This window comes from Vombatus ursinus, unplaced genomic scaffold (genome assembly GCF_900497805.2).
Source record: "Vombatus ursinus unplaced genomic scaffold, bare-nosed wombat genome assembly UNPS02014781.1, whole genome shotgun sequence".
NCBI classification, from domain to species: domain Eukaryota; kingdom Metazoa; phylum Chordata; class Mammalia; order Diprotodontia; family Vombatidae; genus Vombatus; species Vombatus ursinus.
In genome coordinates, this window is record NW_020954559.1 from 24,398,352 (window position 1) to 24,408,258 (window position 9,907).

Below are 9,907 nucleotides of genomic sequence, written 5' to 3' on the forward strand. Positions count from 1 at the left end.
CTCAAGGGAATAATGCTCTTCATCCAATCATCAGGATTGATTGACTCCTGCTATTCTCTACAACTACACCATTACAAATGCAACTAGGTGACACAGTGGATAGAGAGCTGGGCCTGGAGTCAGGAAGAGTCATCTCCCTGAGTTAAAATCTGACCTCAGACACGTACTGGCTGTGTGACCGTGGGCAAGGAATTTAACCCTGTTTGCCTCAGTTTCCTTGTCTGTAAAATGAGCTGGAGAAGGAAATGGAGAAAGAAGATACTCCAGTATCTTCGCTAAGAAAACCCTAAATGGGGTCATGAAGAGTTGCACATGACTGAACAACACTACAGTCATACTCCTTTGCCTCTCACTTCCTAGCTATTTCTCATCACCCACTTAATCTTTTCCTCAACTTCCTGGACTGTAACAATCCCATTCTGCCACTCAATCCCTTCTAGCTTTGATTACTTTTCCACCATGTGGATAAGTTCCATTCTAGGATTTTTTAATAACCTTGATAGAAAGATAGATAGAATTTTTAACAACCTTGAGCTTCACTGAGAGTTCTACCATACATACTTCAGTTGCCTTAGAGAGTCAACCTGATGTAGTAGATAGAAAACCAGACAAAGTCAAGACCTGAATTTGATCTTGTGACATTGGGTAGATCACTCAACTCCTCAGTGATACAAACAAGTCTAAGACTATGTTAGGTAAAAATTGCCAGTCTGCATTAGTGGAAGAAGTCTTCACGCTGGGACCAAAAAATTAACAAATAAACTCAAACTTAATACACACATACAGTCTTGAATACATAGAGAGCTAACCAGATCTTTTTATAAGAGTCAGACCAGAGCTCCTAATCAATGAAAAACTTTGAAGCTATTCTCAATTCAAATAGCTGGGGTTTCTTACATCTCTAAAATTGTGCCAATATTACTACCACCACACTTGCATTTTTCATAGGCATAATAAATATTTTTGCACTGGACTTATGATTTCATCAGCACAGCTAGCTCTTGGTGACAGACTCCCTTACTAATGAATACTACTTTGTTCTACGAACTGTTCTACAAGTTATAATCTTAGAGTTGCCTGGGGCACTGAAAAGATTAATGACTTGCCCAAGGTCACAGCAGTAACAGAGATTGAACCCAGATCTTTGTGGCCCTGAGACCAACTCTTTATACCCTTGGCCACATTACCTACAATATAACATAGATTGCAAATATTGTTTCTCTATCTGCAAGAGATGTTTCATTTTACAACTATATTCCATTCAGGTCTAAAAAAAGTGAATAATAAATACAGAAGAATTATGCTACCTCAAAGCATACTTACCATCATCCAAAGTGATCAGTTGCTTTCTTCTCCTACCTTCTTCCAACAAAACTTAAGTTTCTCTAAGTCAAGTAACTCTCACCCTTATGTTCATTAATGCAAACATTTTTCTTATCAGTTAAGACACAGGATCTCTCTTACTGATAAGCGCAAGCTTTGGCATCATCAGCACCCACATTGCTCCTGTCTTTGAGAGATTGTTCATGAAAACGCATTTTCCACTTTAAAGAACTCTCTGTACGATAAGACCTCTAGAAGTGTTTTCAAAGTTCACTTCAGATATCATCTTTACTGTAACCACACTTACCAAAAACCATTTGGATTAGGAGCAGTGAGGAGAAGAGGAGAGGAAAGGAGATAACTTCACAGATTTGATCTGGGGACAATGCCTAGCAACTCAGCTTACACTAAATTCAACTCACATTTATAGAACAATTGCTGTCTCCCGGGATTATTACTGTAAATGACAGTCATCATTACACCATGGAATTAGAATAGATTGCAAATAGAATTTCAGGTAAGCAAGATTTGGCATCTCTTGACTTTTACAAAATCAGTCAATAAGTATTTATATATGTGCTTACTAAATGCCAGGGAGTGCCTAGGCAGAAGCACAAGGATAAAGCAACATCTATACATAAGGATCCTCTAGTCTAATGTAATTCCAATTCTCTTTTTTTATTCTATCTAGCATTTGGCCTGAAGTCAGGAAAACCTGAATTCAAATCCAGCCTCAGACTCTTACTGTGTGACTCTTAGGCAAGTCATTTAATTTCTTTGTGCTTCACTTTCCTAATCTATAAAATGAAGATAATAAATAGGGTTGTTGTGAGCATCAAATGCAATAATATTTGTTGTGCTTAACACATATAGTAGGCACACAGTAGGTATTTGATAATTGCTTTTTCCCTTTCCCTTCTCCTAAAGAAGGAGATAACAAGTGCAAATGGATGGATAGACAGACAGATAGATAGAATAAATGTAAAGTTAATCATATAAATATATACAAAGCTTAAATACAAGTAGGTTGGGAGGAAGAGCAATAGCAGTGGGGAATACCAGGAAAGGCTTCATGCAGCTTATTTTAAAGAAGAAGAAACTCTAAAGAAAGAACCTGAGTTATTCAGTGTGACCCCCTGCCACACATACAAATTCCTTTGATGACATCTCTATCCAGGGATCATCAAGCCTCTACTTGAATGCTTTTAGTGATAGATGGTCAACTCCCTATTGTACTTTTTAGAAATCACAAGTGAAGAAGAAGCAGGGGAAGGTGAATTACAAAAATCTCAGTGGTTTCCCACAAGAAACCCACAAGTCTCACAATGCAACAATTCTGGATTCAAGTCTTTGGGGGTCATGACCACCTCCCCTAGAGGACTGAACCAGAATTCTCTGACAAGAACCAGTTCTACAACCTTTGATTCTCTTCATTTAAGGTCCAGTGATTGTGAGCATTGTCAGTTTTGATTAATCAGTTTAAGCTGTATTGTGAGCTCTAACTCCCACACAAGAGAGGCAGCTCTTGAGAAAACTGTATTTTTAGTATATTCATTATACATATCATATTGATTAATATGAAAATAATGAATTCCTTTCTTAACATAAATTCAGAGATAGTTGGGCACCCCAACAAAGAAACCAAGTTTGTAAACAATTACCACATTGGAGCAAGTACAACACTCAAAAAAGAGTCCTCATAGCAAAAACAATTCTAAATCAGTTGATATCTATCAATCAATAATCAATAAACATTTATCAAGCACCTCCTATATGTCAGGGACTGTATTAAGTGCTGGTGATACAAAAAGAGGCAAAATAATTTCTGCCCTCAAGGAGCATACAATTTAGTGAGTGACACAATATGTAAATATGTATATATATACACACACAAAGAAAGCAAGCGATACAAGCAAGGACATGTAGGAAATAATTAACTGAGGGGAGGTACTAGAATTAAGAGTTGGGGATGGTGGCATTTTAGTTGGGACTTAAAGGAAGCCAGAGAGATCAGCAGTTGGAGCAGAGGACAAAGAGTGTTCCAGGCATGTGGGACAGTCAGAGAAAATGTCAATTTGTTAGCCAGTACAAGGAATTTTCATTAACAGTGTTTACCAAGGTAGCATGGTAAGAATAATTGATACATAATATTCCCCATAAGAGTTTGAGGCACACTCTACCAATAGTACACAGAGAGTCCAGACAAAAGTGGTCTTTAATGGTTACAGAGCATGTGTGGCAAAAGGAATATTCATAGGTCTTAGCTGAAGTCTTTTTTCTCCCGTTATGAGGTCCATATGAATTTTCCTTAGGTTGGAGTGGTTCTCTGCTGGGCTCCAATCCCTACCTTTTCTGAGTAGCATTATATTATTTTATCCAAAGAAGGAAAGAGAGAAAAAAAAAAGACAGAACGAAAGAAAGGAAGGAAGGACAGAAGGAAGAAAAGAATGACAGAAAAACAGAGAAAGGAAGAAAGAAAAAAAAGAGCAAGGCTAAGTCTAAAGGGCTGAGCTCGCCAGGTAACTACTTTCCTGCCTCTTTTCCAGTGTGGCAGACTTCAAAGACAGCCTCCTGACAGAGACAGAGAGGCATCTCCCTTGCCTTTTATGAGACAACAGAGCAGTACTCTAGCCAAAGATTGAATGTAAGCCTGAAGGTGAAGGTAGTAGAGTCTCAGGAACAAGCCTGCCCTAGCAGCAGTGTCCTATAGCACATATTCCAGGCTAAGAGGAATTCTGGGCGAGGACATTGCCAGAAATTCAAAGACCTCAGAACCTTGCAGTAGTGGAGTCATGCATGAATTGCTTTGACCATCTGTATTCCCTAGGACTGTGCCTCACAAGTATTGTCCTCTAAGTTTTTGCCCATTATTTCCATTGATTCTATGTGTATTTCTGAAAGTCCATGAAGGGAGATCATAGCCACTATTGTTTTATATTATCTTAGTAAATGTGTTTGCTTTGAATTAATTCTGTCTCCTGGCTAACTATTAAAAGTGAATTCATGGTGAGGGGTCATGCCCTATAATGTTATGTGTGCAGACCCAGGGTGTACTTTTGAATCTGAGATATAAACTACACTCTAAGCAAAGCAAACCTCATGTGCCAGTTTGAGAAGTAGTTCTAAGAGACAGCATTGTAAAGACAAGATAGCATCTATATGGAGACAGCCTGCTTCTGGCCTTATAACCCCATTGTGATGAAGTTTTGAGAGCCATGCTAGGCCTTGGGGTTTGTGAGGCAGGAAAAGGTGGGAGCATAGCCTAGGAAAGTGGACATCTGACTGTCAGACCTGATCAGCAAGGGAAGGAATTAGGTTCCAAATCTAGATCACCCATGGCTTCTTTTGAAGAGATTAAGATACTCCAGACTCTAAATCTCACAAACAACTGGACATTGACTTTATTGGAGGCCAGGAGTGAATGGTAAACAGTGTTGGGAATATGTACAAGCTGTGGGGGTGAGCAAGAGATAGAGAGTGGGGTAGGAGTGCAAGTATTTAAAGTGTGCTCCTGGAACTCCTGGATTTGGCTATGCCTATAAACTAGTTAAACAGGACAGGTAGGTGGTGTAGTGGAAAGATCCTGGGCCTGGCAAGCTATGGTCCATGGGGTCATGAAGAGTTGGACACAACTGAATGACTGAACAACAACCACAACAACAAATAAATTAGTTAAAGGCTACATGAAAGTTGAAACTCCCTTGAAGCTTCATGGGTCTGGAAGAAGCTAAGGACATGTAAACTATAAGGGAGTCATTTTAGTGTACTTGATTTCATTTCTTTTCTTTTTTGGATATGAATAAAAAAGAAAACTCCCTATGTCAAATTGTGTTTATGTGCTCTTCTCTATTAAGTTAGGTTAGTGTGACTGAGTGAAAATGCAGCACAAAGAAAGTATTTGGAATTTTTTCTCAGTGGATGAGAGAAAGAATCATAAATAGCTCATTAGATAATACATGGATTAATAAGAGAAGGGCTACCACTTATGAAGGGGTGGAGCTAGGGGACAGAGGCAGAGAACTTGATGAGAAACATAAAGAACTTGGTATTTTCCTAGAGTAATCTCTGGTGTTAGGTGGAGCATTACCAATATAATGAATGTAGGCTGGTCTATGCCTGGTTCTTAATTTTCTTTGCTTTTTTTTTTAATCAATTTCCTTCTTAATTACCAAAAACTGATGTCCTTTTCCTCATTTCCCGCCCCCACTCCATTTAAGAATTCTTAGTTAGCCATATCAAAAAAAATATGTTTCATTCTGAACCTCAAGTTCCTAAACTCTTTGTCAGAAGTTAGCCCTCTTCTCAGATTCCCTGAAATGTCTGGTAGTTGTGTTGATTAGAGTTTTTAAGACTTTCAAAATTGTTTGTATAATGTTGTGATTATTGTAGAAACTGTTCTCTTAGTTTTGCTCACTTACCCTTCACCACTTCATACACAGCTTCTCAGGTTTTGTTGAAACCACTCCTTTCATAATTTTTTATGGCACAATAGCTCTCCATTATATCCATATACCAAAAATTGTTCAGCCATTCCTCAACTGATAGACACTCCCTTAGTTTCTAGTTCTTTGTTAATATAAAAAGATTTGCTTGAAATATTTTATACATATTAATCCTTTTTTTCTTTCCTTGATTTCTCTGAAGCTATTAACCTTGTAGTGGTTTTTCTGGTCAAAGAGTATGCACAATTTAGTGACTTTTTGAGGCATAGTTTCAAATTACTTTCCAAAATAACAATACTATATTAATTCACAGCTCCACCAACAATGCATTATGGTACAGGTTTTTCAGCAGTCTCTCCACCATTTATCATTTTCCTTTTTTTTTCAACTTTGACAATCTAATGAGGTGAGCAACCTCAGAGGTGCTTTAATTACATTTTTCTAATTATTAGTGTTTTTGAGCATTTTTTCTTATGGCTATTGAGAGTTGAATTTCTTCCTTCTAAAACTTCCTGTATTTTATACTACACTGCATGACCTGTTTCATATTGTTGAATAGGACTAAGAAAATGGCCAGTAGTACCACTTAGTAGTGAAATACAGTTGAGGAAACTAAGATTCAAAGGGATTGATTGAGTAAGCCTGAAGTCATACAGATATTAGGTAGCAGAACAGGACTTTACACTGTGGTATTTTGGCATCAAATCCAGAACTCAAGGATTTGGATTTTCTTCTCATTTTGTTCATTTCATTTGCTCTTGTCAGTTTATTTTGCATATGGTTTTGATTGGGGAAAAGTAATTTTTTTGGAAAAAAAAGAAAATAGAGTAATTAATGGAGAAAAGATTGTCCTGTACAACGGAGTGGTTAACAGAATCAAATGCAGTTGAGACCTCAAAGATGATAACTGAAAAAACATGTTGTTTTTACTGATTAATATGTCATCAGTGACATTAGAGAGAACAGTTTCAGTAGATTAACAGCAAAGGAAATCAGACAGCAAAAAGTTCGCAAAAGAGTGGGTGGAGAGGAAGTGAAGACATCAAAAGTAGATAACTTTTTCAGGAAGTTTAGTAGTGAAGAGGAAGGAGATGGGTTGGTAGAAGAGAAGGGTTTTGTGGGAGGTGGGTAGGGAGGGACTCAGAGGTTTTGATCATGTCTCTAGGTATAGGGGAAGAAGACAGTAGAGAAATTAAATTGGAAATGCATAAGGGGTGAGAGATGGCTGCTCGAGTTAGAAAGAAGAGATAAGGATCAAAAGTCCTGGCAGAATGATCAGTCTTAGTGAAACATAGGGATGTTTGATCAGACAGAAAGGTAATGACATGTAAAACTTTGGAGGAATGAAGGGAGCTGAGAGAACTTACATTGGTTAAACTCAATTTTCACAATGAAAGGAGAGACTAAGTTATCTGTTCTAAGTATGGGGGTTGTGGATTTTAAAAATGAGAAAAAATTTTGAAACTGTTGCTGTAGACAGTTGCAAAGGAATCCAATATAACAGTGTAGAAGAATTGTCACACAATAACCAGAAGCCAGCAGAGATTTCATACTATGAATTTATAGTGAGTGAAATCAATTTGATTTTGTAACTCTAGTGATGCTCTGTAGACCCTAAGTAGGAGAAGAAGGTTAGTCTCCAAGTATCTCCAATTGATGATTGGAGATCATCCTAATATGATGCTGAAGGGCCTCAAAAGGATTCTATATATGTACTTGTCTAAGAAACTAGGAATGTTTAGCTTTAAAGGAAAAGATTTAGGGAAATAATGATAGCTTCCTTTAAGTATTCAAAGAGCTCTTAAATGGAAGAGGAATAGACTTCTTCTGCATGGCTCCAGAGGCCAAAATTAGAAACAATGGCTGGAAATTTCAGTGTAGGTTTGATGTAAGGGAAAAACCTGCCTAATATTTAGAGTTATCTAAAAGGAGAATGGACTTCCTCAGAACTTCATAGGACCATAAATTTAGAGTAGGAAATGACCTAAAGGCCATATGGCTTGACTTCCTCATTAAAAAAAAATTTTAAACTTAGCGAACATCAACAAACATGAACATTTCAATATATAGAGAACAAAAGACTGTATATGAAATTATGTGATTATTTTATATAGATGTAGCATATTTTTAAAGTATATATTAAATTTAACATGGTAATAATAAGACTGTGCTACTTTGTGTTCCTTTCTGAACTTCCTTCTACTTTTTTTTAAATGTTTCACTGCCATTCTTTTCTTCTTTTGGAGGGCATTTCTATCATTACTCACTGACTCTCTTCATTGCTCCACCGTCTGTTGAAAATAGAAGTCCTCTCCTGATTGTAAGATTGATCATAGTCAGGCAAAACAAATCAATATCTAACAAGCTGGAAAATACGACTCATTCTGCATTTCTAATCCATCAACTCACTGTCAACAGGAGACAGGCATGTTCAACATCAATATTTTGATTGGTTGCTGCAGTGATTAGAATTCTGATATCTTTCAAAGTTAGTTTCCTTTATTATACTACTGTGGTCATCAGGTAAGTTATTTTCTCAATTCTAATCAATTTTGTGGTCGTTGTTTAGTCATGTCCAATTCTACGTGACCCCATGGACTTTTTTCATCCAGTTTTCTTGGCAAAGAATACTAAAGTGGTTTGCCATTTCCTTATCCAATGTGTTGCCATTTTACAGATAAAGAAATGAGGCAAATAGGGTTTAAGTGACTTGCCCAACAGCACACAGCTAGTAAAGGTCTGAGGCTGGATTTGAACTCAGATCTTTCTGACTCCAGGACTAGTGCCTTATCCATTGCACCACCTAGCTGCCAATTTACTCTGGCTCAATTCATAACAGTCTTCCCAAATTGCCCTGAATCTGTCATACTTGTCAGTTTTTATATGGGGCAAGAACATTCCATCCTAGCCACTTTGTTTCTACTTCTGCATAATTATAAATATTTTTTATAGATGGATTTTTCCCTCTTTCTTTCCCCTTTTCTTTTTTTGGGGGGAGGGTGGGAGAAATGCTTAGCTAGCACTAGGGTCAAAGGGTATACACAGTGTAATGATTCTTTAAATATAGTTAAAAATGTGTTTCCAGATTTTTTGGACCAATTCATAGCTCTACCAACAGGGCATTAGTGTGTCTGTCCTTCCATAGACCCTCTAATAATTGTAATTTTCTTCTTTTTTACATATTTGTCAAGATTATGAATGTCAAATTGAAGCTTGGAGTTGTTTTAGTTTGAAGTTCTCTCATTAGTGATTCTAAGAATTTTTCTTGTGTGATTTTTTTATAGATTGCGTTTTTTCATCTGAAAACTGCTTATTCATACCTGCCTGTTTGGTCGCTGATCTAATGAGGAATGGTTCTTGTTTTTATTATATATTTGTATCAATTCCTTTTGTATCTTGGATATTAGACTTCTATCAGATAAATCTTATGTAAAGATTTTTTTCCCAGTTAACTATTTCCCTACCAATTCTTACACATTGGTTTGTTTGTATAAACAGTTTCCAATTTTAGTGATCAAAACTGCCCATTTTATCTTCTATAACATCTCTCCCTCATTCAGTTTAGAATTCCTCCCTTGGTCATATTTGAGAAAGCTATTTCTTTCTGTTATCCTCTAGTTTGTTTATGCTAAAACCTTTTATATTTGGATCAGCTGATTATTTAAAGCTTATTATGACACGTGACATGACATGTGGGTCTAAATATAATTTTGGCCTGTTTAATTTCCAATCTTTGCAGCAGATTTTTTTGAACATGGAGTTCTAACTTCAAGCATTAGTATCTTTGGGTTTATTGACCACTATACTGTTGTGTTTGGTTATTTCTGGATCTTCTTTACCTAATCTGTTCTAATTGGTCAATTTTTCTAACCGTACCAAATAGTTTTGATAAGCACTGCTTTATGTTATAATTTTGGATGTGGCACTACTATTCCCCATTTTTCCTACTTTTAAAACTTTTTTTTGAGATTTTTGACCTTGTATTTCTCCAAATATGTTTTGCTACTTTTTACTCAGTTTTACAAAGTAATCCTTAAGTAATCTGATTGATAAACCTATAAATTTACTTAGCAAGCATTGTCATCTTTATTGTCCTAGCATAGTCCAATCATAAATGGTTAATAACTCACCAATTAAAGTCT

The 9,907-nt window shown here is 36.5% G+C and overlaps 1 protein-coding gene across 2 annotated transcripts in view; it reads right to left on the reverse strand.

Moving 5' to 3' along the window:
- Positions 1–1,400, reverse strand: part of LOC114046224 (interleukin-1 receptor-like 1) — a 57,187-nt gene extending 55,787 nt beyond the window's left edge. Inside the window, exon 1 of one of the 2 annotated variants that reach the window (XM_027866464.1) lies at positions 1,324–1,400. The gene's annotated coding sequence lies outside the window, so the exon portion shown is untranslated. The remainder of the gene's footprint in view (positions 1–1,323) is intronic. The other variant, XM_027866463.1, reaches the window with a different exon arrangement.
- Positions 1,401–9,907: the final 8,507 nt, after the last annotated feature.